Raw genomic sequence first — 22710 nt, forward strand, 5'->3', positions numbered from 1 at the left:
GCTTTAATGGGATTAAAAAAAAACTAGAGTGTCTCACCTTTCAGGAGGTTATGGGGACTTGGGGATTAGAGTTCAGGAGCCAGAGCAATCCATCAATGACTATATAAAACTGCACATTAGGCGTGTGGAGCTGGAGCAGGGACCAGCTGCTTGAAAGCTGATGTCTCTGGTTCTGACCATAGTAGAGACAAGCTGTCAGTGTTCCCCGAAAGAGGAGAATACCAGCTTTTGGAATATACCCTCAGAAAAACTCTAAGTCAGACAGAACTTGAGATATCTGGCTGGGAAGAGCAATTAACAGGCTTGGATGGGGACCACTGCTTTGAAGTCGGATATCTCCGGTTCCTCAGGGCCGATTTTCAAAAATCTGGTACCCCTGGAAAGAGGGGACCCTCAGCTATCAACCTAGGGCCCTTTTACTCCTGGGGCCCTTGGGCTTTGACTGTTCCCAGAATGCATAGCGCCGCCTCCTCTATAACCCCGCCTCCCTGCACAGGAACTCAGTTTTTAGTTAACCAGCCCAATGCAGTAGCAGGAAAAGAGACGACAATGGTTAGTAGCAGGGGCGGCTCCAGGCCTACTAGCACCCTGAGCGAAAACATGTAAAAGCGCCCCCCCCCCCCCCCCATGCGCGCGCCGAAGGCGCGTGCGCTCCAGGAAAAGTGGGCGTGGCCTCTTGGGAAGTGGGCGTGGCCTCATAACGTCATATTATTAGACTATAAATTAGAGATGAGCGGGTTCGGTTTCTCTGAATCCGAACCCGCCCGAACTTCATGTTTTTTTTCACGGGTCCGAGCGACTCGGATCTTCCCGCCTTGCTCGGTTAACCCGAGCGCGCCCGAACGTCATCATGACGCTGTCGGATTCTCGCGAGGCTCGGATTCTATCGCGAGACTCGGATTCTATATAAGGAGCCGCGCGTCGCCGCCATTTTCACACGTGCATTGAGATTGATAGGGAGAGGACGTGGCTGGCGTCCTCTCCATTTAGATTAGGGTTGAGAGAGAGAGAGAGAGATTGACCTGAGGCTGTGATACTGTAGAAGAGAGTGCAGAGTTTAGTGACTGACGACCACAGTGACCACCAGACAGTGCAGTTGTTTGTTTTATTTAATATATCCGTTCTCTGCCTGAAAAAAACGATACACACAGTGACTCAGTCACATACCATATCTGTGTGCACTGCTCAGCCCAGTGTGCTGCATCAATGTATATATATATCTGACTGTGCTCAGCTCACACAGCTTATAATTGTGGGGGAGACTGGGGAGCACTGCAGTGCCAGTTATAGGTTATAGCAGGAGCCAGGAGTACATAATATTATATTAAAACTAAACAGTGCACACTTTTGCTGCAGGAGTGCCACTGCCAGTGTGACTAGTGACCAGTGACCTGACCACCAGTATATATAATATTAGTAGTATACTATCTCTTTATCAACCAGTCTATATTAGCAGCAGACACAGTACAGTGCGGTAGTTCACGGCTGTGGCTACCTCTGTGTCGGCACTCGGCAGCCCGTCCATAATTGTATATACCACCTAACCGTGGTTTTTTTTTCTTTCTTTATAGTCATACTAGTTACGAGTATACTATCTCTTTATCAACCAGTCTATATTAGCAGCAGACACAGTACAGTGCGGTAGTTCACGGCTGTGGCTACCTCTGTGTCGGCACTCGGCAGCCCGTCCATAATTGTATATACCACCTAACCGTGGTTTTGTTTTCTTTCTTTATACATACATACTAGTTACGAGTATACTATCTCTTTATCAACCAGTCTATATTAGCAGCAGACACAGTACAGTGCGGTAGTTCACGGCTGTGGCTACCTCTGTGTCGGCACTCGGCAGCCCGTCCATAATTGTATATACCACCTAACCGTGGTTTTTCTTTCTTTCTTTATACATACATACTAGTTACGAGTATACTATCTCTTTATCAACCAGTCTATATATTAGCAGCAGACACACTACAGTGCGGTAGTTCACGGCTGTGGCTACCTCTGTGTCGGCACTCGGCAGCCCGTCCATAATTGTATATACCACCTAACCGTGGTTTTTTTTTCTTTCTTTATACATACATACTAGTTACGAGTATACTATCTCTTTATCAACCAGTCTATATATTAGCAGCAGACACAGTACAGTGCGGTAGTTCACGGCTGTGGCTACCTCTGTGTCGGCACTCGGCAGCCCGTCCATAATTGTATATACCACCTAACCGTGGTTTTTTTTTCTTTCTTTATACATACATACTAGTTACGAGTATACTATCTCTTTATCAACCAGTCTATATATTAGCAGCAGACACAGTACAGTGCGGTAGTTCACGGCTGTGGCTACCTCTGTGTCGGCACTCGGCAGCCCGTCCATAATTGTATATACCACCTAACCGTGGTTTTTTTTTCTTTCTTTATACATACATACTAGTTACGAGTATACTATCTCTTTATCAACCAGTCTATATTAGCAGCAGACACAGTACAGTGCGGTAGTTCACGGCTGTGGCTACCTCTGTGTCGGCACTCGGCAGCCCGTCCATAATTGTATATACCACCTAACCGTGGTTTTTTTTTCTTTCTTTATACATACATACTAGTTACGAGTATACTATCTCTTTATCAACCAGTCTATATATTAGCAGCAGACACAGTACAGTGCGGTAGTTCACGGCTGTGGCTACCTCTGTGTCGGCACTCGGCAGCCCGTCCATAATTGTATATACCACCTAACCGTGGTTTTTTTTTCTTTCTTTATACATACATACTAGTTACGAGTATACTATCTCTTTATCAACCAGTCTATATATTAGCAGCAGACACAGTACAGTGCGGTAGTTCACGGCTGTGGCTACCTCTGTGTCGGCACTCGGCAGCCCGTCCATAATTGTATATACCACCTAACCGTGGTTTTTTTTTCTTTCTTTATACATACATACTAGTTACGAGTATACTATCTCTTTATCAACCAGTCTATATTAGCAGCAGACACAGTACAGTGCGGTAGTTCACGGCTGTGGCTACCTCTGTGTCGGCACTCGGCAGCCCGTCCATAATTGTATATACCACCTAACCGTGTTTTTTTTTTCTTTCTTTATAGTCATACTAGTTACGAGTATACTATCTCTTTATCAACCAGTCTATATTAGCAGCAGACACAGTAAAGTGCGGTAGTTCACGGCTGTGGCTACCTCTGTGTCGGCACTCGGCAGCCCGTCCATAATTGTATATACCACCTAACCGTGGTTTTTTTTTCTTTCTTTATACATACATACTAGTTACGAGTATACTATCTCTTTATCAACCAGTCTATATATTAGCAGCAGACACAGTACAGTGCGGTAGTTCACGGCTGTGGCTACCTCTGTGTCGGCACTCGGCAGCCCGTCCATAATTGTATATACCACCTAACCGTGGTTTTTTTTTCTTTCTTTATACATACATACTAGTTACGAGTATACTATCTCTTTATCAACCAGTCTATATATTAGCAGCAGACACAGTACAGTGCGGTAGTTCACGGCTGTGGCTACCTCTGTGTCGGCACTCGGCAGCCCGTCCATAATTGTATATACCACCTAACCGTGGTTTTTTTTTCTTTCTTTATACATACATACTAGTTGCGAGTATACTATCTCTTTATCAACCAGTCTATATATTAGCAGCAGACACAGTACAGTGCGGTAGTTCACGGCTGTGGCTACCTCTGTGTCGGCACTCGGCAGCCCGTCCATAATTGTATATACCACCTAACCGTGGTTTTTTTTTCTTTCTTTATACATACATACTAGTTACGAGTATACTATCTCTTTATCAACCAGTCTATATATTAGCAGCAGACACAGTACAGTGCGGTAGTTCACGGCTGTGGCTACCTCTGTGTCGGCACTCGGCAGCCCGTCCATAATTGTATATACCACCTAACCGTGGTTTTTCTTTCTTTCTTTATACATACATACTAGTTACGAGTATACTATCTCTTTATCAACCAGTCTATATTAGCAGCAGACACAGTACAGTACGGTAGTTCACGGCTGTGGCTACCTCTGTGTCTGCACTCGGCAGGCAGTCCATAATTGTATACTAGTATCCATCTCCATTGTTTACCTGAGGTGCCTTTTAGTTGTGCCTATTAAAATATGGAGAACAAAAATGTTGAGGTTCCAAAATTAGGGAAAGATCAAGATCCACTTCCACCTCGTGCTGAAGCTGCTGCCACTAGTCATGGCCGAGACGATGAAATGCCAGCAACGTCGTCTGCCAAGGCCGATGCCCAATGTCATAGTACAGAGCATGTCAAATCCAAAACACCAAATATCAGAAAAAAAAGGACTCCAAAACCTAAAATAAAATTGTCGGAGGAGAAGCGTAAACTTGCCAATATGCCATTTACCACACGGAGTGGCAAGGAACGGCTGAGGCCCTGGCCTATGTTCATGGCTAGTGGTTCAGCTTCACATGAGGATGGAAGCACTCAGCCTCTCGCTAGAAAAATGAAAAGACTCAAGCTGGCAAAAGCAGCACAGCAAAGAACTGTGCATTCTTCGAAATCCCAAATCCACAAGGAGAGTCCAATTGTGTCGGTTGCGATGCCTGACCTTCCCAACATTGGACGTGAAGAGCATGCGCCTTCCACCATTTGCACGCCCCCTGCAAGTGCTGGAAGGAGCACCCGCAGTCCAGTTCCTGATAGTCAGATTGAAGATGTCAGTGTTGAAGTACACCAGGATGAGGAGGATATGGGTGTTGCTGGCGCTGGGGAGGAAATTGACCAGGAGGATTCTGATGGTGAGGTGGTTTGTTTAAGTCAGGCACCCGGGGAGACACCTGTTGTCCGTGGGAGGAATATGGCCGTTGACATGCCAGGTGAAAATACCAAAAAAATCAGCTCTTCGGTGTGGAGGTATTTCACCAGAAATGCGGACAACAGGTGTCAAGCCGTGTGTTCCCTTTGTCAAGCTGTAATAAGTAGGGGTAAGGACGTTAACCACCTCGGAACATCCTCCCTTATACGTCACCTGCAGCGCATTCATAATAAGTCAGTGACAAGTTCAAAAACTTTGGGTGACAGCGGAAGCAGTCCACTGACCAGTAAATCCCTTCCTCTTGTAACCAAGCTCACGCAAACCACCCCACCAACTCCCTCAGTGTCAATTTCCTCCTTCCCCAGGAATGCCAATAGTCCTGCAGGCCATGTCACTGGCAATTCTGACGAGTCCTCTCCTGCCTGGGATTCCTCCGATGCATCCTTGCGTGTAACGCCTACTGCTGCTGGCGCTGCTGTTGTTGCCGCTGGGAGTCGATGGTCATCCCAGAGGGGAAGTCGTAAGCCCACTTGTACTACTTCCAGTAAGCAATTGACTGTTCAACAGTCCTTTGCGAGGAAGATGAAATATCACAGCAGTCATCCTACTGCAAAGCGGATAACTGAGGCCTTGACAAGTATGTTGGTGTTAGACGTGCGTCCGGTATCCGCCGTTAGTTCACAGGGAACTAGACAATTTATTGAGGCAGTGTGCCCCCGTTACCAAATACCATCTAGGTTCCACTTCTCTAGGTAGGCGATACCGAGAATGTACACGGACGTCAGAAAAAGACTCACCAGTGTCCTAAAAAATGCAGTTGTACCCAATGTCCACTTAACCACGGACATGTGGACAAGTGGAGCAGGGCAGGGTCAGGACTATATGACTGTGACAGCCCACTGGGTAGATGTATGGACTCCCGCCGCAAGAACAGCAGCGGCGGCACCAGTAGCAGCATCTCGCAAACGCCAACTCTTTCCTAGGCAGGCTACGCTTTGTATCACCGCTTTCCAGAATACGCACACAGCTGAAAACCTCTTACGGCAACTGAGGAAGATCATCGCGGAATGGCTTACCCCAATTGGACTCTCCTGTGGATTTGTGGCATCGGACAACGCCAGCAATATTGTGTGTGCATTAAATATGGGCAAATTCCAGCACGTCCCATGTTTTGCACATACCTTGAATTTGGTGGTGCAGAATTTTTTAAAAAACGACAGGGGCGTGCAAGAGATGCTGTCGGTGGCCAGAAGAATTGCGGGACACTTTCGGCGTACAGGCACCACGTACAGAAGACTGGAGCACCACCAAAAACTACTGAACCTGCCCTGCCATCATCTGAAGCAAGAAGTGGTAACGAGGTGGAATTCAACCCTCTATATGCTTCAGAGGTTGGAGGAGCAGCAAAAGGCCATTCAAGCCTATACAATTGAGCACGATATAGTAGGTGGAATGCACCTGTCTCAAGCGCAGTGGAGAATGATTTCAACGTTGTGCAAGGTTCTGATGCCCTTTGAACTTGCCACACGTGAAGTCAGTTCAGACACTGCCAGCCTGAGTCAGGTCATTCCCCTCATCAGGCTTTTGCAGAAGAAGCTGGAGACATTGAAGGAGGAGCTAACACGGAGCGATTCCGCTAGGCATGTGGGACTTGTGGATGGAGCCCTTAATTCGCTTAACAAGGATTCACGGGTGGTCAATCTGTTGAAATCAGAGCACTACATTTTGGCCACCGTGCTCGATCCTAGATTTAAAGCCTACCTTGGATCTCTCTTTCCGGCAGACACAAGTCTGCTGGGGTTGAAAGACCTGCTGGTGAGAAAATTGTCAAGTCAAGCGGAACGCGACCTGTCAACATCTCCTCCTTCACATTCTCCCGCAACTGGGGGTGCGAGGAAAAGGCTCAGAATTCCGAGCCCACCCGCTGGCGGTGATGCAGGGCAGTCTGGAGCGACTGCTGATGCTGACATCTGGTCCGGACTGAAGGACCTGACAACGATTACGGACATGTCGTCTACTGTCACTGCATATGATTCTCTCAACATTGATAGAATGGTGGAGGATTATATGAGTGACCGCATCCAAGTAGGCACGTCACACAGTCCGTACTTATACTGGCAGGAAAAAGAGGCAATTTGGAGGCCCTTGCACAAACTGGCTTTATTCTACCTAAGTTGCCCTCCCACAAGTGTGTACTCCGAAAGAGTGTTTAGTGCCGCCGCTCACCTTGTCAGCAATCGGCGTACGAGGTTACATCCAGAAAATGTGGAGAAGATGATGTTCATTAAAATGAATTATAATCAATTCCTCCGCGGAGACATTGACCAGCAGCAATTGCCTCCACAAAGTACACAGGGAGCTGAGATGGTGGATTCCAGTGGGGACGAATTGATAATCTGTGAGGAGGGGGATGTACACGGTGATATATCGGAGGGTGATGATGAGGTGGACATCTTGCCTCTGTAGAGCCAGTTTGTGCAAGGAGAGATTAATTGCTTCTTTTTTGGGGGGGTCCAAACCAACCCGTCATATCAGTCACAGTCGTGTGGCAGACCCTGTCACTGAAATGATGGGTTGGTTAAAGTGTGCATGTCCTGTTTTGTTTATACAACATAAGGGTGGGTGGGAGGGCCCAAGGACAATTCCATCTTGCACCTCTTTTTTCTTTTCTTTTTCTTTGCATCATGTGCTGATTGGGGAGGGTTTTTTGGAAGGGACATCCTGCGTGACACTGCAGTGCCACTCCTAAATGGGCCCGGTGTTTGTGTCGGCCACTAGGGTCGCTAATCTTACTCACACAGTCAGCTACCTCATTGCGCCTCTTTTTTTCTTTGCGTCATGTGCTGTTTGGGGAGGGTTTTTTGGAAGGGACATCCTGCGTGACACTGCAGTGCCACTCCTAGATGGGCCCGGTGTTTGTGTCGGCCACTAGGGTCGCTAATCTTACTCACACAGCTACCTCATTGCGCCTCTTTTTTTCTTTGCGTCATGTGCTGTTTGGGGAGGGTTTTTTGGAAGGGACATCCTGCGTGACACTGCAGTGCCACTCCTAGATGGGCCCGGTGTTTGTGTCGGCCACTAGGGTCGCTAATCTTACTCACACAGCTACCTCATTGCGCCTCTTTTTTTCTTTGCGTCATGTGCTGTTTGGGGAGGGTTTTTTGGAAGGGCCATCCTGCGTGACACTGCAGTGCCACTCCTAGATGGGCCCGGTGTTTGTGTCGGCCACTAGGGTCGCTAATCTTACTCACACAGCTACCTCATTGCGCCTCTTTTTTTCTTTGCGTCATGTGCTGTTTGGGGAGGGTTTTTTGGAAGGGACATCCTGCGTGACACTGCAGTGCCACTCCTAGATGGGCCCGGTGTTTGTGTCGGCCACTAGGGTCGCTTATCTTACTCACACAGCGACCTCGGTGCAAATTTTAGGACTAAAAATAATATTGTGAGGTGTGAGGTATTCAGAATAGACTGAAAATGAGTGTAAATTATGGTTTTTGAGGTTAATAATACTTTGGTATCAAAATGACCCCCAAATTCTATGATTTAAGCTGTTTTTTAGTGTTTTTTGAAAAAAACACCCGAATCCAAAACACACCCGAATCCGACAAAAAAAATTCGGTGAGGTTTTGCCAAAACGCGTTCGAACCCAAAACACGGCCGCGGAACCGAACCCAAAACCAAAACACAAAACCCGAAAAATTTCAGGCGCTCATCTCTACTATAAATAAATATGTTTTCACACCCCCTCTACGCACACAATTAGCAGCCTTACACATAACAGCCACAGTAGTGTTCCCTACACACAATGTCTCCAGTATAGTGCCAGATACACAATGTGCAGTGCCAGATAGACATGATATGCCCCCCAGCAGTGCCAGCTACACACAATATGCCCCCCAGCAGTGCCAGCTACACAATAGTGTTCACTTTTTAGGGCAGGGAGGGCACATTTTTAAGTTAGGAGGGCAAAATGATGTACATACTGTAATGCTTGTTGCTCATCTACCTACATGGCAAAGCATGGACAGTGCGCGCCGAAGGCGCGCCTCAAAAATTTAGGGGCGTTGCTTCGTGGGGAAGGTGCGTGGCCACATAATAGTGGCAATTCGCATTACACCACACAGTAGTGCAGTTAATACACACTGCACCAGGTAGAACCTCCTAGACACTTTGCGCCAGGCAGAGCACGTTAGACACTTTGCGCCAGGCAGAGCACGTTAGACACTTTGCGCCAGGCAGAGCACGTTAGACACTTTGCGCCAGGCAGAGCACGTTAGACACATTGCCTAGCCACACACTACATGATATGCTCCCCAGCCGTGCCAGCTACACATGACATGCCCCCCAGCAGTGCCAGCTACACATGACATGCCCCCCAGCAATGCCAGATACATAAATGGCCACACAGTGCCAGATATGTAGATACAGAAAAGCCCCCACAGTGCTAGATAAATGCCCCCACAGTGCCAGATATGACCCCACAGTGCTACATAAATGCCCCCACAGTGCCAGATAAATGCCCCCACAGTGCCAGATAAATGTCCCCACAGTGCCAGGCAAATTCCCCCCACAGTGCCAGATAAATGCCCCCACAGTGCCAGATAAATTCCCCCCACAGTGCCAGGTAAATGCCCCCACAGTGCCAGATACAGAAAAGCCCCCACAGTGCTAGATAAATGCACCCACAGTGCCAGATAAATGACCCCACAGTGCCAGATATGACCCCACAGTGCTACATAAATGCCCCCACAGTGCCAGATATGACCCCACAGTGCTACATAAATGACCCCAGTGCCAGATAAATGCCCCCACAGTGCCAGATAAATGCCCACAGTGCCAGATAAAATGCCCCCACAGTGCCAGATAAATGCCCCACAGTGCCAGATACACCTGCCCCACAGTGCCAGATATGCCCCCAGTGCCAGATACACATGCCCCACAGTGTCAGATATGCCCCCAGTGCCAGATACACATGCCCCACGTGCCAGATATGCCCCCAGTGCCAGATACACATGCCCCACGTGCCAGATATACATGCCCCACAGTGTCAGATATGCCCCCAGTGCCAGATACACATGCCCCACTGTGCCAGATATGCCCCCAGTGCCAGATACACATGCCCCACAGTGCCAGATACACATGCCCCACAGTGCCAGATATGCCCCCAGTGCCAGATATACCTGCCCCACATTGTCAGATACACATGCCCCACGGTGCCAGATATGCCCCCAGTGCCAGATACACATGCCCCCCAGTGCCAGATATGCCCCCAGTGCCAGATACACATGCCCCACAGTGCCAGATATGCCCCCCAGTGCAAGATATGCCCCCCCAGTGCCAGATACACATGCCCCCCAGTGCCAGATATGCCCCCCAGTGCCAGATACACATGCCCCACAGTGCCAGATATGCCCCCCAGTGCCAGATATGCCCCCAGTGCCAGATACACATGCCCCACAGTGCCAGATATGCCCCCAGTGCCAGATACACATGCCCCACAGTGCCAGATATGCCCCCAGTGCCAGATACACCTGCCCCACAGTGCAAGATATGGCTCCAGTCCCAGAAACACATGTCCCCACACAGTATCCCCCCCCCCCCCCCAAAAAAAGTGCTGCTCACCGCGGTGCTGCTTCCGATGGTCCTCTTGGGCTCTTGGGCGGGGAGGAGGCGGCGGCGGCTGCTGCTTCTGCTGTGAGGACGGGGAGGAGAGCGCAGCACTGCGCTCTCCTTCCCCTCAGTCTACGGCGGGTGGGCGGCTGGGCGCACTAAACGGACCAAACTCAGTGCGCGCTATGCGCACTGAGTAGTTTTGCATAGTCCCGCCCCCAGAACAGAGTCAGCCACTGACTGCTGGCTGGGAATGGGACACGGAGGCGGGCCGGGGACGGAGCTGGAGCTGCACACTGACACAGGACCAGGCTCCAGGCTCCAATATGGCGGTGTCAGCGTGCGGCGCCCATTAAGGGTGGCGCCCTGCGCGGCTGCTCTATTGGAACATGCCTGGAGCCGGCCCTGGTTAGTAGTCACATACACCACACTCTCACGACAGGAGAAGTGTCAGCGGCTAATGCCATACCAACCCAAAGAAGCTTAGTGTGTCAGGGTGGGCGCCTTGTGGAGCCCAGTGTACCTCACAGAAAGAGTTTTAACAAAGGTAAGTTCTTACCATAAAACTCATTTTCTGCTGCGGGGTACACTGGGCTCCACAAGGAAAGAAATAGGGGATGTCCTAAAGCAGTTCCTTATGGGAGGGGACGCATTGTAGCGGGCACAAGAACCCGGCGTCCAAAGGAAGCATCCTGGGAAGCGGCAGTATCGAAGGCATAGAACCTTATGAACGTGTTCACAGAGCACCACGTAGCCGCCTTGCACAATTGTTTAAGGGTCGCACCACGGCAGGCCGCCCAAGAAAGTCCAACAGACCAAGTAGAATGGGCCGTAATGTGAGCAGGAGCTGATAGACCAGCCCTCACATAAGCATGTGCAATCACCATTCTAATCCATCTGGCCAAAGTTTGCTTGTGAGCAGGCCAGCCCCGTTTGTGAAATCCAAACAGCACAAAGAGAGAATCAGATTTCCTAATAGAAGCAGTTCTCTTCACATAGATATGGAGAGCCCGTACCACATCCAAAGACCGCTCTTTGGGAGGCAGATCAGGAGAAACAAGTGCCGGAACCACGATCTCCTGGTTAAGGTGGAACGAAGAAACCACCTTAGGTAAATATCCGGGACGAGTCCAAAGAACCACCCGGTCACGGTGAAATATCATATATGGGGAACTACAAGACAAGGCACCCAAATCCGACACTCTTCTAGCTGAAGCAATAGCCAGCAGAAACACCACCTTAAGGGAAAGCCACTTAAGATCAGCTGAACCAAGAGGTTCAAACGGAGACTCTTGTAACGCCTCCAAAACCACCGACAAGTCCCAAGGAGCCACAGGCGGGACATAAGGAGGTTGGATACGCAACACACCGAGTAAAGGTATGCACATCAGGTAAGGTCGCAATCTTTCTGATATTTGAACTTTGAGGGAGGCCAGACGCAGGCCTAAGTCCAGGCCCTGCTGAAGAAAGGCCAACAACTTGGCTGTACTAAACTTGGAAGCGTCATAATCGTTAGATGTGCACCAAACAAAGTAAGAATGCCAGACCCTATATAAATCCGAGCAGAAGACGGTTTCCGGGCCCGCAACATAGTTTGAATGACCGCCTCAGAAAACCCTTTAGCCCTCAAGACAGAAGCTTCAAGGACAGCCAGGCTAGGTCCTGAACGAGGAGGTCTGGGCATTGTGGAAGTAGAATTGGACGCTCTGATGATAGGCCCTACAGGTCTGAGAACCAGTGCCGTCTGGGCCACGCTGGAGCTATGAGAAGCAGAATTCCTCTTTCTTGCTTGAACTTCCGAATTACCCTGGGCAGGAGTGACACCGGAGGGAACACGTACGGCAGCCGAAACCTCCACGGCACCGCCAGCGCATCCACGAATGCTGCTTGAGGATCCCTTGTCCTTGCGCCAAAGACCGGAACCTTGTGATTGTGTCGAGACGCCATCAGATCTACGTCTGGAAGGCCCCACTTTTCCACTAGGAGTTGAAACACTTCTGGATGGAGGCCCCACTCTCTGGCATGTACGTCCTGACGACTGAGAAAGTCCGCTTCCCAATTCAGGACTCCCGGAATGAATATTGCCGATATGGCCGGTAGATGGCGTTCCGCCCAATGTAGAATCCATGAGACTTCCTTCATTGCCAAACGGCTTCGAGTGCCACCTTGATGATTTATGTAAGACACTGTGGTTGCGTTGTCCGACTGTACTTGAACAGGACGGTTCTGAATTAAATGCTGGGCCAGGTTCAACGCATTGAAGACCGCCCGCAATTCCAGAATGTTGATCGAGAGGAGAGATTCCTCCTTGGTACACCGACCCTAAAGGGAGTGTTGCTCCATCACCGCTCCCCAACCTCTGAGACTGGCATCTCTCGTCAACAGGACCCAGTTGGATATCCAGAAGGGACGACCCCTGCACAATCGTTGGTCCTGGAGCCACCAGTGCAGCGACAGACGGACCTCCAGAGTCAATGAGATCATGTGAGACCTGATCCGGTGAGGCAGGCCGTCCCACTTGGCTAGAATCAGCCTCTGGAGGGGGCGAGAATGAAATTGAGCATACTTAACCATGTCGAATGCTGATACCATGAGGCCCAGCACCTGCATCGCCGAATGTATCGACACTTGCGGATGAGAAAGAAAGCAACGAATCCTGTCCTGAAGCTTCAGGACTTTCTCCTGAGACAAGAACAACCGCTGGTTGTGAGTGTCCAAAAGTGCTCCCAGGTGCACCATGCTCTGAGCAGGGACCAGGGAGGATTTCTTCCAGTTGATGAGCCACCAGTGGGCTTGTAGGAACCGGACGGTCATATCCAGATGACGTAGGAGAATTTCTGGGTAATTTGTCAGGATCAACAAGTCATCCAGATACGGCAGTATCCTGACCCCTTGACGGCGGAGTACCACCGTCATCACAGCCATAACTTTGGTGAAGACTCGCGGAGCTGTAGTTAAACCAAAAGGTAACGCCCGAAACTGGTAACGGAGGTTGCCAATCGCAAACCTCAGGTATTGCTGATGTGACACTGCTATAGGAATATGCAGGTAAGCATCCTGTATGTCCAGAGAGACCATGTAGTCCCCAGGTTCCAGGGCCAGAACTATAGAGCGAAGGGTTTCCATACGGAACTTGGAAATACAAACCTGTTCAATGCTTTGAGGTTGAGAATGGGCCTGGAGGACCCATTCGGTTTTGGGACCAGAAACAGCGGAGAATAGTACCCCCGGCCCCTGTACTACGACTCTTGTATCCAGGAGGGTCTGTACCACCGAATGTAGAGTGTTTGCCTTTGTCTGGTCCAAGGGGACGTCTGTCCGGCAAAATCGATGAGGGGATCGGTTTTTGAAGGCTATGGCGTAACCTCGAATGACGACTTCCCGTACCCAGGCATCCGAAGTGGTCTTCAACCATTCCTAGGTATACCCTAGAAGCCGGCCCCCCACCCTGGGATCCCCCAGGGGGAGGCCCGCCCCATCATGCGGCAGGCTTATCGGTCTTGGAAGCTGGCTGACGGGCAGCCCAGGCTCTTTTGGGCTTCGGCTTACCAGGTTTGGAAGTGCGGGCATGCTTGTTGTATGCCTGACCTTTTGCTTTACCTGAAGGACGAAAGGGGCGAAAGGAAGTACCTTTATCCTCCAACACAGAAGGAGTGGTACTTGGCAGACAGGCAGTTTTGGCAGTAGCCAAGTCAGCCACAATCTTATTCAAGTCCTGCCCAAACAGAATATCTCCCTTGAAAGGGAGTACCTCCAGGGTTTTTCTGGAGTCCAGATCCACAGACCAGGATCTCAGCAACAATATCCGGCGAGCCAGGACTGATGTAGTAGAGGCCTTGGCTGCTAGGATACTGGCATCAGAAGCCGCCTCTTTAATATAGTGATAATATGTGACAATATATGACAAGCATGGTCAGAAGAGATTTCAGCTTCTAACGCTAGGGCCCATGCTTCAATAGCCTCTGCAGCCCATGTTGCTGCAACAGTGGGCCTTTGTGCAGCACCCGTGAGGGTGTAAATCACTTTCAGACAACCCTCCACACGTATATCCGTAGGCTCTTTTAGAGACGTGACGGTAGTGACAGGTAGAGCTGAGGAAACCACCATCCTAGCCACATGCGAGTCTACTGGAGGAGGCGTTTCCCAATTTTTAGACAGCTCTGGCGCGGGGGGATAGCGAGCCAGCATCTTCTTTTGAGGCACAAACTTCTTTCCCGGGTTTCCCCAGGGTTCCTGACGTATATCCACTAGGTGGTCAGAGTGAGGTAAAACTTGTTTAACCACCTTCTGACGCTTGAACCTATCTGGTTTCTTAGGAGGGGCGGATGGCTCGGGATCATCCGTAATCTGTAAAATTAACTTAATAGCCTCCAAAAGATCAGGAACATCCACATGTGAAACCACCCTCCCCATCAGCAGTATCTGTGTAAGAATCTGTGGGGTCAGTGTAAGCGTCATCTTCATCAGACGAGGTGTCAGTGACAGCAGTGGATTGTGAGGAGATAAGAGCTCGCTTAGAGGACCCCTTGGTCTTAGGCGAGCGAGGGTCAGACTTTTTAGTAGTCAAGGACTGGTTCAACTTCTTCAATTGAGCAGATAAATCGTCCGCCCAAGGCGGGTTAGCTGCGGGGACCACATACGGTTGCACCGGCATAGGAGGTCCCATAGGAGGCGTTAGTTTAGTAACTAGCGTATGTAGAAGCGTGGAGAAAGTAGCCCACGGTGGGTCATTATGTACCCCCGTTGCCACAGTCCCACTGTGGGGCAAGGAGCCCCCAGAACCAGAGCCCACAGCTGCTATAGTCTCCTCATAGGGGTCTGTGGCTTCAGCAACACCGGCAGTGTGTTCAGCCCCAGAACCGTTACCTTCAGAAGCAGACATGATATAACTTGCAGTATAAGGTAACACAGTACAATTGGCAGCAGCACAATACCTCTTACCCAAACCCCTGCGCAGTGTAGTCAGCACAAGCAGAGATACAGGAGAGATATGGTGACTAAAATCACAGAGAAAAATACGTATTAGATTATATCTTTGTGAAAATCCTATATAATTATATAACCTGATGCACCAAGCTCCCTCAGGTTATAGAATATAGGGATAGCAAGTTGAGTGAGAGACACGAAATGGAAACCACTCAGCAAGCTAATGCACACACATATAGTCACATATAAACAATGCAGAGGTTATTTACTAGCAATAATACTGCACTGGACCAGCTTATATAGCTATGTAGTCAAAAGATATAACACTGCACAGTAAGAACTGGATGTATATCACAGGGTACTTGTACCAGAGAACCCTGACTAAATGCACTCTTTCTTAACTAACACTGTCTAATTGACATGTAGAATACTTAAGTGTCATGTAAAGTCACAGCGCTGACAACCAGGCGGCTTTACACAGGAGGATATGCCCAAGCAGTCCCAGGAACAGTGTAGCTGAGAGAAATGGCGCCCAAACACTGACTGGGAGTGAGGGAGAGACAGATATGCAGCTCCAGGGCAGGAACATTTGCTGGAAATGGCACCCTGGGGCTGGGGGAGGGGCTCCAGGTCTAAGTCTTATCCCCCTGCTGGCAAAACCACCGTGTACTGTGGGCTACTAGTAAAACGGTTTTAAGGGAAAACCTGACCTGCACCCATGCCTTGGTGATCTAGTGGGATCGCCTGTACTGCCACAGTGTCCACCGCCTCCCACTGACCGCACCGAATCGCGATAAAGTATGGGTCCCGCGAGCGGGACCCACTCACCACCTCCCGAAGCGCGGCCACGCAATCCCGGCGAGCCCCCGTCATGTGTGCCTGCCTTTAGAAGAAAACCGGAGCCTCCTGCTGTAGTTATCCGGCAACCAGGGCTCGGGAGTGTACAGCGCCGCTGGGGAGAGATGGAGCTGCAGCAGTGAATGTCACTAGACATGTACACACTGCTGCAGCCCTTGAAGTCTTCACTTTTCTTCTCAAAAAGCTCTTCTTAGGGCTGCCCAGAGCAGCCCCTCTGTTATGTGCCTGCTTTCTGCGGTACCAACTACAAAACTGAGCTCCTGTGCAGGGAGGCGGGGTTATAGAGGAGGTGGCGCTATGCATTCTGGGAACAGTCATGGCTTTTGAGCCTGTTGGTGCCTCGGATCAAGATCCTACTCTACACCCCTATGTCTTTCCTTGTGGAGCCCAGTGTACCCCGCAGCAGAAATACTGACTGCTTTATTTTTACACTGCAATTTAGATTTCAGTTTGAACACACCCCACCCAAATCTAACTCTCTCTGCACATGTTATATCTGCCCCTCCTGCAGTGCACATGGTTTTGCCCAACTGCTAACAAATTTGCTGCTGCGATCAACTCTGAATTAGGCCCTAAGTGCATAACTATCCGTGTACGAGTGGTGCTATTGTACAGGGTGCATGGCCCTGTGGATGGCACCATCAATACCTAATGGTACCTGCATGTGGCTTGCCCTGTTCCTTCTAGCACTGCTGCTATGCTGCCTGGAGCATCCAAGGAACGCTCTGGGCAGGCACCTTGCAGCCTGTGGAGTTGCCCAGAGCATTCTTAGGATGTTCTTTCTAGAGCTCTCCATAGGTGGGATGTCATGACATCACAGGTTTAGGGGGAATGGCAGTGGCAGATTTCCTACTAGGCACGTGAGGCACGTACCTAGGGGCGGCACTTGCTGGGGGACGACACACCAGGCAGCACACCAGGCTAATAAGGGCCAGGTGATACTTTTTTTTCATCATTACGTCTTATTTTCCATTATTTCATTTAGCAAAATGACTGGGGTGGAACAATGGGCAGCAAATTGTGGTCCAGGAGTTGGTAGTAGGGTGAGGTTGGAGTTGTTTTGGTGGTCTCAAGGCATCCGAACTGGCATCTTAAATGAAGGGGGCAATGGCATGATTTTGGGGGGAGGGCAGCAGCCAGTAATGTGCCTAGGGGCGGCCTGATCCCTAAATCCGCCCCTGGTGCATGGTCGGTATAAGAAGGCATAGAGCCCTGTTCTGGCCCTGGTACGTGGATGGTATCAGAATCCCGGTGCTTGGGATGCCAGTGGTCAGAATACCAAAACCTGATAAGAAAGTATTCTAAGCCTCCCCCTCTACCCCCCCCCCAAACCTCCCTCTCTGCAGCCTAACCCTCCTCCCCTTAATGCCTAACTCTAACCCTTTCTTTTTCATGCCTAACCCTATATCCTCTCTGCTTCCTATCTCTAACCGTCCCTCTAGTGCCTAAACCTAAGCTCCCCCCCCCCCCCCGCAGCCTAACCTTGCCCCTCCCCATCATTGTTACGATCAGGGTGCCGGCAGTTAGGATTCCGTCACCATCATTGTCATTGAAATCCTAGTGTCGGTCTTGTGACCAGTGTCAGGATTCCAGCGTCGGTATTCTGACTGCCGGCATCCACAACCCCAGTATGCTGACCAGATCCCCTGGTAGGAATAGGTACGGGGTGCACCGCAGGATGCCTTCCTATAATTGATGCGTCTTCTCCTGCAAAATCAAATCTAGTTTTTGCTGATCAGTCACATAGCCACAGTACCTGTGCCCAGGGCCAGATTAATAATGGGGCTGCAGCTCCAGGCCTCCCCATCGAACACTGCCACCTTACATGATACAGTATAATATGCAGAAAAATAACAATAGGTAGGTACCATCAAATGCGCATGCTGCCAAAGCTGCCTGTAAAAAGGACACACATAAGGAGAACCTCACTGCTTAACTAAACAACTAATGCAACCAAAATGTTTTATGTCCTTTCTATTGGCACTTATTATTATTGAAATCAGTCAATATATAATAGAATGATACATCCGTTATTGTATAAGGATGCATCCTCTTCCCCGACCACAGTGCAATTGTGGGTTTAGCAGAGCATATGGAGCCTGTTAATCTCTTCTTCACAATCTCCCACAAGACGTTATAGTCAGATGCATTAAAAGATGAGAGACAAAAACGTATTTTGGACCTTATTTAGCTTCAATTGCAGGTTTGCTAAAATAGTACAGGGCAAGGCCACGCCACCCAGCATGCAAATTGCCACCAGCGATGCATTCGCAATTCAATTGCAATCGCACTGCTGCATTAGGGATGCCCCCTGCGTGTGCAGTCTGGCTTCCCAAGTTTCCCCTTGCAGCGGCCACATGTGGCATCATGCAGCCACCCAAAAATGGCTCAGACCCACCCCTGTTTACGCTGCACCACCCCCGCTATACCGCTTTGCCACCCCCGGCTGCCCTGCTAACATCTCTGCATGTCAATCAGAGAGAGGCATTCGCATCACTAAGATGCGAACGCATCTCCCGGCCCGCGCACACACAGAATAAGTGCTGCACGTGCGCACTGGCCCAAAAATTGTCTGCATGTGATCGCACCTCAGATTCGATCCATACTGAATGGGGTCTATAGTGTGGTATGTTTTAATCTAAACAAGCAGTTGTTTTTTCAAAGTATAAAGGTATAAAAAAACACACATAAAAGATAAGCATTCCACAAGATGGTGAGAATAAAGGTGCAATTACTGACTGTGCATGAAAACCAATGTAAATTAGCTCTCTGTACAGATGTTTAAAGAAATAAAAATGGTATCAGCAAGAGCGTAGCTACCATAGGTGCAGGTAGTGCAGCTGCTATGGGGCCCAGAGCTGATGGGGCCCACCTTCCCTGTCAAAGTTACATGTGTTATATACATTTTTTGCATTGGGTGGGAGACTGTAGATTGGATTTGGAAACCCCCTCTAGAAATCCTGCATTTGCCCATGTAGGGGTCCTTTCAAACCTTTTTCCTTGGGGCCTGCAATATATCTAGGTACTGTATGCCCCTGGACCTGCTCATAAAATAGTTATGTTCAATAGATAAGCAACTGAAAATACCTTTTGGAAATACTGTGGTAATACTGTACATTTATTTTTTTAAACTATACAATAACCATTTAAATTCTGTTTACATCACTAAGTTCATATTTTATTCAAATATATTTATGTTCAACAGTAAATAACCAGGGTAATTATACCATCAGCTGGCCTATGGTAACAAGCACATTTTCAGGCTTCCATTCAATTGTACAAAACCTGAGTTGGAAAATGTCTCTTTGGGGTGTATTCAATAAGTGTCGGATCCATTCTGATATGCATTTGTCGGAATGGATCCGACAAGTGCTATTCAATGGACTGTCGGATTTGGCCGTACCAGAGGTCCTGTCCTGCCGGGTGCACTGACAGTGGCGGAGGGGGGAGCTGGACGGCGGCGGGCGGTGGGGGGAGCTGCCAGCGGTGGGAGGAGGTGGGGGGCGGCGGGGGCAGCTGCCAGTGGCGGCCGGTGGAGGGAAAAGTCTGCGGCATGCGGGAGTGATGTCTGTGGAGACGGGAGGTGAGGACCCTGGCCGGGGTGACACCCTGCTCAATCGACTTTTTTTAAAGTCGGATTGAGATTGTCGGAAACGGGGCCAAAACCTGTCGGATAATAATTATTATTATTATCATTATCATCATCATCATTATTTATTTTGTTCCTTCATTATGGAGAATTACTTAACCATGTTTGCTTTTTTACATATTGGATGGACTGCATTAACAAACAAAGTAATATTTCAGAGATGCTTTTTAGAATATACAGTAACTTCTGACGCATGATATTATTCATGCTCTTATTACGCTAAGAAGCTCCATAGAAACTAAACGGCCTGCCCAGGTGTATCTCAAGTGCCTGAGTCTTGTCCAGGAGAAATTGCCATAAAAACAATGTCATTTTTTAAACCCGAATGAGATGGTTGAGATAGTTCTTAAAAAACCCTCTGTGAGTTAATAGGGGCTTTAAAAAAAAAACTGTCTAAACACATAAAGAATAATAATATTGTTCAGGTTATACCACAACAAGCTCCTCCACTCTGAATGATGCACGTAACACTGCAGCTTTGCATTCTAACAAATGATTCATTGAAATAACTGTAAAAAAAATATTAACGTGGATGTTAATTTTTTATGCCTTTTTATTTATTTTCTTTATTGTTCTTATAGCCACCAGATGTTGCCTCAGGAAGTTGCAACGAGAAGTGAAGATCTGGCAGCAGAATAATTAAATGGGAAAATGTTGGCAGGCTTCCTGCTATTTCCTCCAGTACAGAGCGTTTATGAATGAGAGAGTACAGTACCACAGTGGCTCCAGTGCACAGGCTCATCTTTTATCATGTAACGATTTTCCATCGGAGCAAGCAGGAAAGCCAAGGGCTTATTACACCCTCTGCATAAAGTTAAAAAGACATTATTAATAAAGTGTTCATGTTGCTTTCATAAACAGTTCAACAGGATTGCCTGCTGACAAGCGTTTATTACACTTAATAATGTTTACATAATTCTTGCATGAACTCATTAGAACTGTCACATCTCAAACAATTTTAGAGGTTTGTTTATCTGCAAAGATTTCGGTTCACCTAACAATGCAAAAATTCTTAGCCCTGACTGCAACAGCAACGAGAGAGCTTTGGTCTGAAAACCAGAGACGATTCTCACTTGATAAGAGAGATTTGGTTTACAATTGTTTAAAAACTGTTGCTAAAATTTCTTACTCCAAATTAAAACTAGAGATGTGCACTTGAAATTTTTCGGGTTTTGTGTTTTGGTTTTTGGTTCGGTTCCGCGGCCGTGTTTTGGGTTCGACCGCGTTTTGGCAAAACCTCACCGAATTTTTTTTGTCGGATTCGGGTGTGTTTTGGATTCGGGTGTTTTTTTCAAAAAACACTAAAAAAACAGCTTAAATCATAGAATTTGGGGGTCATTTTGATCCCAAAGTATTATTAACCTCAAAAACCATAATTTCCACTCATTTTCAGTCTATTCTGAACACCTCACACCTCACAATATTATTTTTAGTCCTAAAATTTGCACCGAGGTCGCTGGATGACTAAGCGAAGCGACCCTAGTGGCCGACACAAACACCTGGCCCATCTATGAGTGGCACTGCAGTGTCACGCAGGATGGCCCTTCCAAAAAACACTCCCCAAACAGCACATGACGCAAAGAAAAAAAGAGGCGCAATGAGGTAGCTGTGTGAGTAAGATAAGCGACCCTAGTGGCCGACACAAACACCTGGCCCATCTAGGAGTGGCACAGCAGTGTCACGCAGGATGGCCCTTCCAAAAAACACTCCCCAAACAGCACATGACGCAAAGAAAAAAAGAGGAGCAATGAGGTAGCTGTGTGAGTAAGCTAAGCGACCCTAGTGGCCGACACAAACACCTGGCCCATCTAGGAGTGGCACTGCAGTGTCACGCAGGATGGCCCTTCCAAAAAACACTCCCCAAACAGCACATGACGCAAAGAAAAAAAGAGGCGCAATGAGGTAGCTGTGTGAGTAAGATAAGCGACCCTAGTGGCCGACACAAACACCTGGCCCATCTAGGAGTGGCACTGCAGTGTCACGCAGGATGGCCCTTCCAAAAAACACTCCCCAAAGAGCACATGACGCAAAGAAAAAAAGAGGCGCAATGAGGTAGCTGTGTGAGTAAGCTAAGCGACCCTAGTGGCCGACACAAACACCTGGCCCATCTAGGAGTGGCACTGCAGTGTCACGCAGGATGGCCCTTCCAAAAAACACTCCCCAAACAGCACATGATGCAAAGAAAAAAAGAGGCGCAATGAGGTAGCTGTGTGAGTAAGATAAGCGACCCTAGTGGCCGACACAAACACCTGGCCCATCTAGGAGTGGCACTGCAGTGTCACGCAGGATGGCCCTTCCAAAAAACACTCCCCAAACAGCACATGACGCAAAGAAAAAAAGAGGCGCAATGAGGTAGCTGTGTGAGTAAGATAAGCGACCCTAGTGGCCGACACAAACACCTGGCCCATCTAGGAGTGGCACTGCAGTGTCACGCAGGATGCCCTTCCAAAAAACACTCCCCAAACAGCACATGACGCAAAGAAAAAAAGAGGCGCAATGAGGTAGCTGTGTGAGTAAGATAAGCGACCCTAGTGGCCGACACAAACACCTGGCCCATCTAGGAGTGGCACTGCAGTGTCACGCAGGATGGCCCTTCCAAAAAACACTCCCCAAACAGCACATGACGCAAAGAAAAAAAGAGGCGCAATGAGGTAGCTGTGTGAGTAAGATAAGCGACCCTAGTGGCCGACACAAACACCTGGCCCATCTAGGAGTGGCACTGCAGTGTCACGCAGGATGGCCCTTCCAAAAAACACTCCCCAAACAGCACATGACGCAAAGAAAAAAAGAGGCGCAATGAGGTAGCTGTGTGAGTAAGATAAGCGACCCTAGTGGCCGACACAAACACCTGGCCCATCTAGG

Source organism: Pseudophryne corroboree, chromosome 5 (genome assembly GCF_028390025.1).
Source record: "Pseudophryne corroboree isolate aPseCor3 chromosome 5, aPseCor3.hap2, whole genome shotgun sequence".
Lineage (NCBI taxonomy): Eukaryota > Metazoa > Chordata > Amphibia > Anura > Myobatrachidae > Pseudophryne > Pseudophryne corroboree.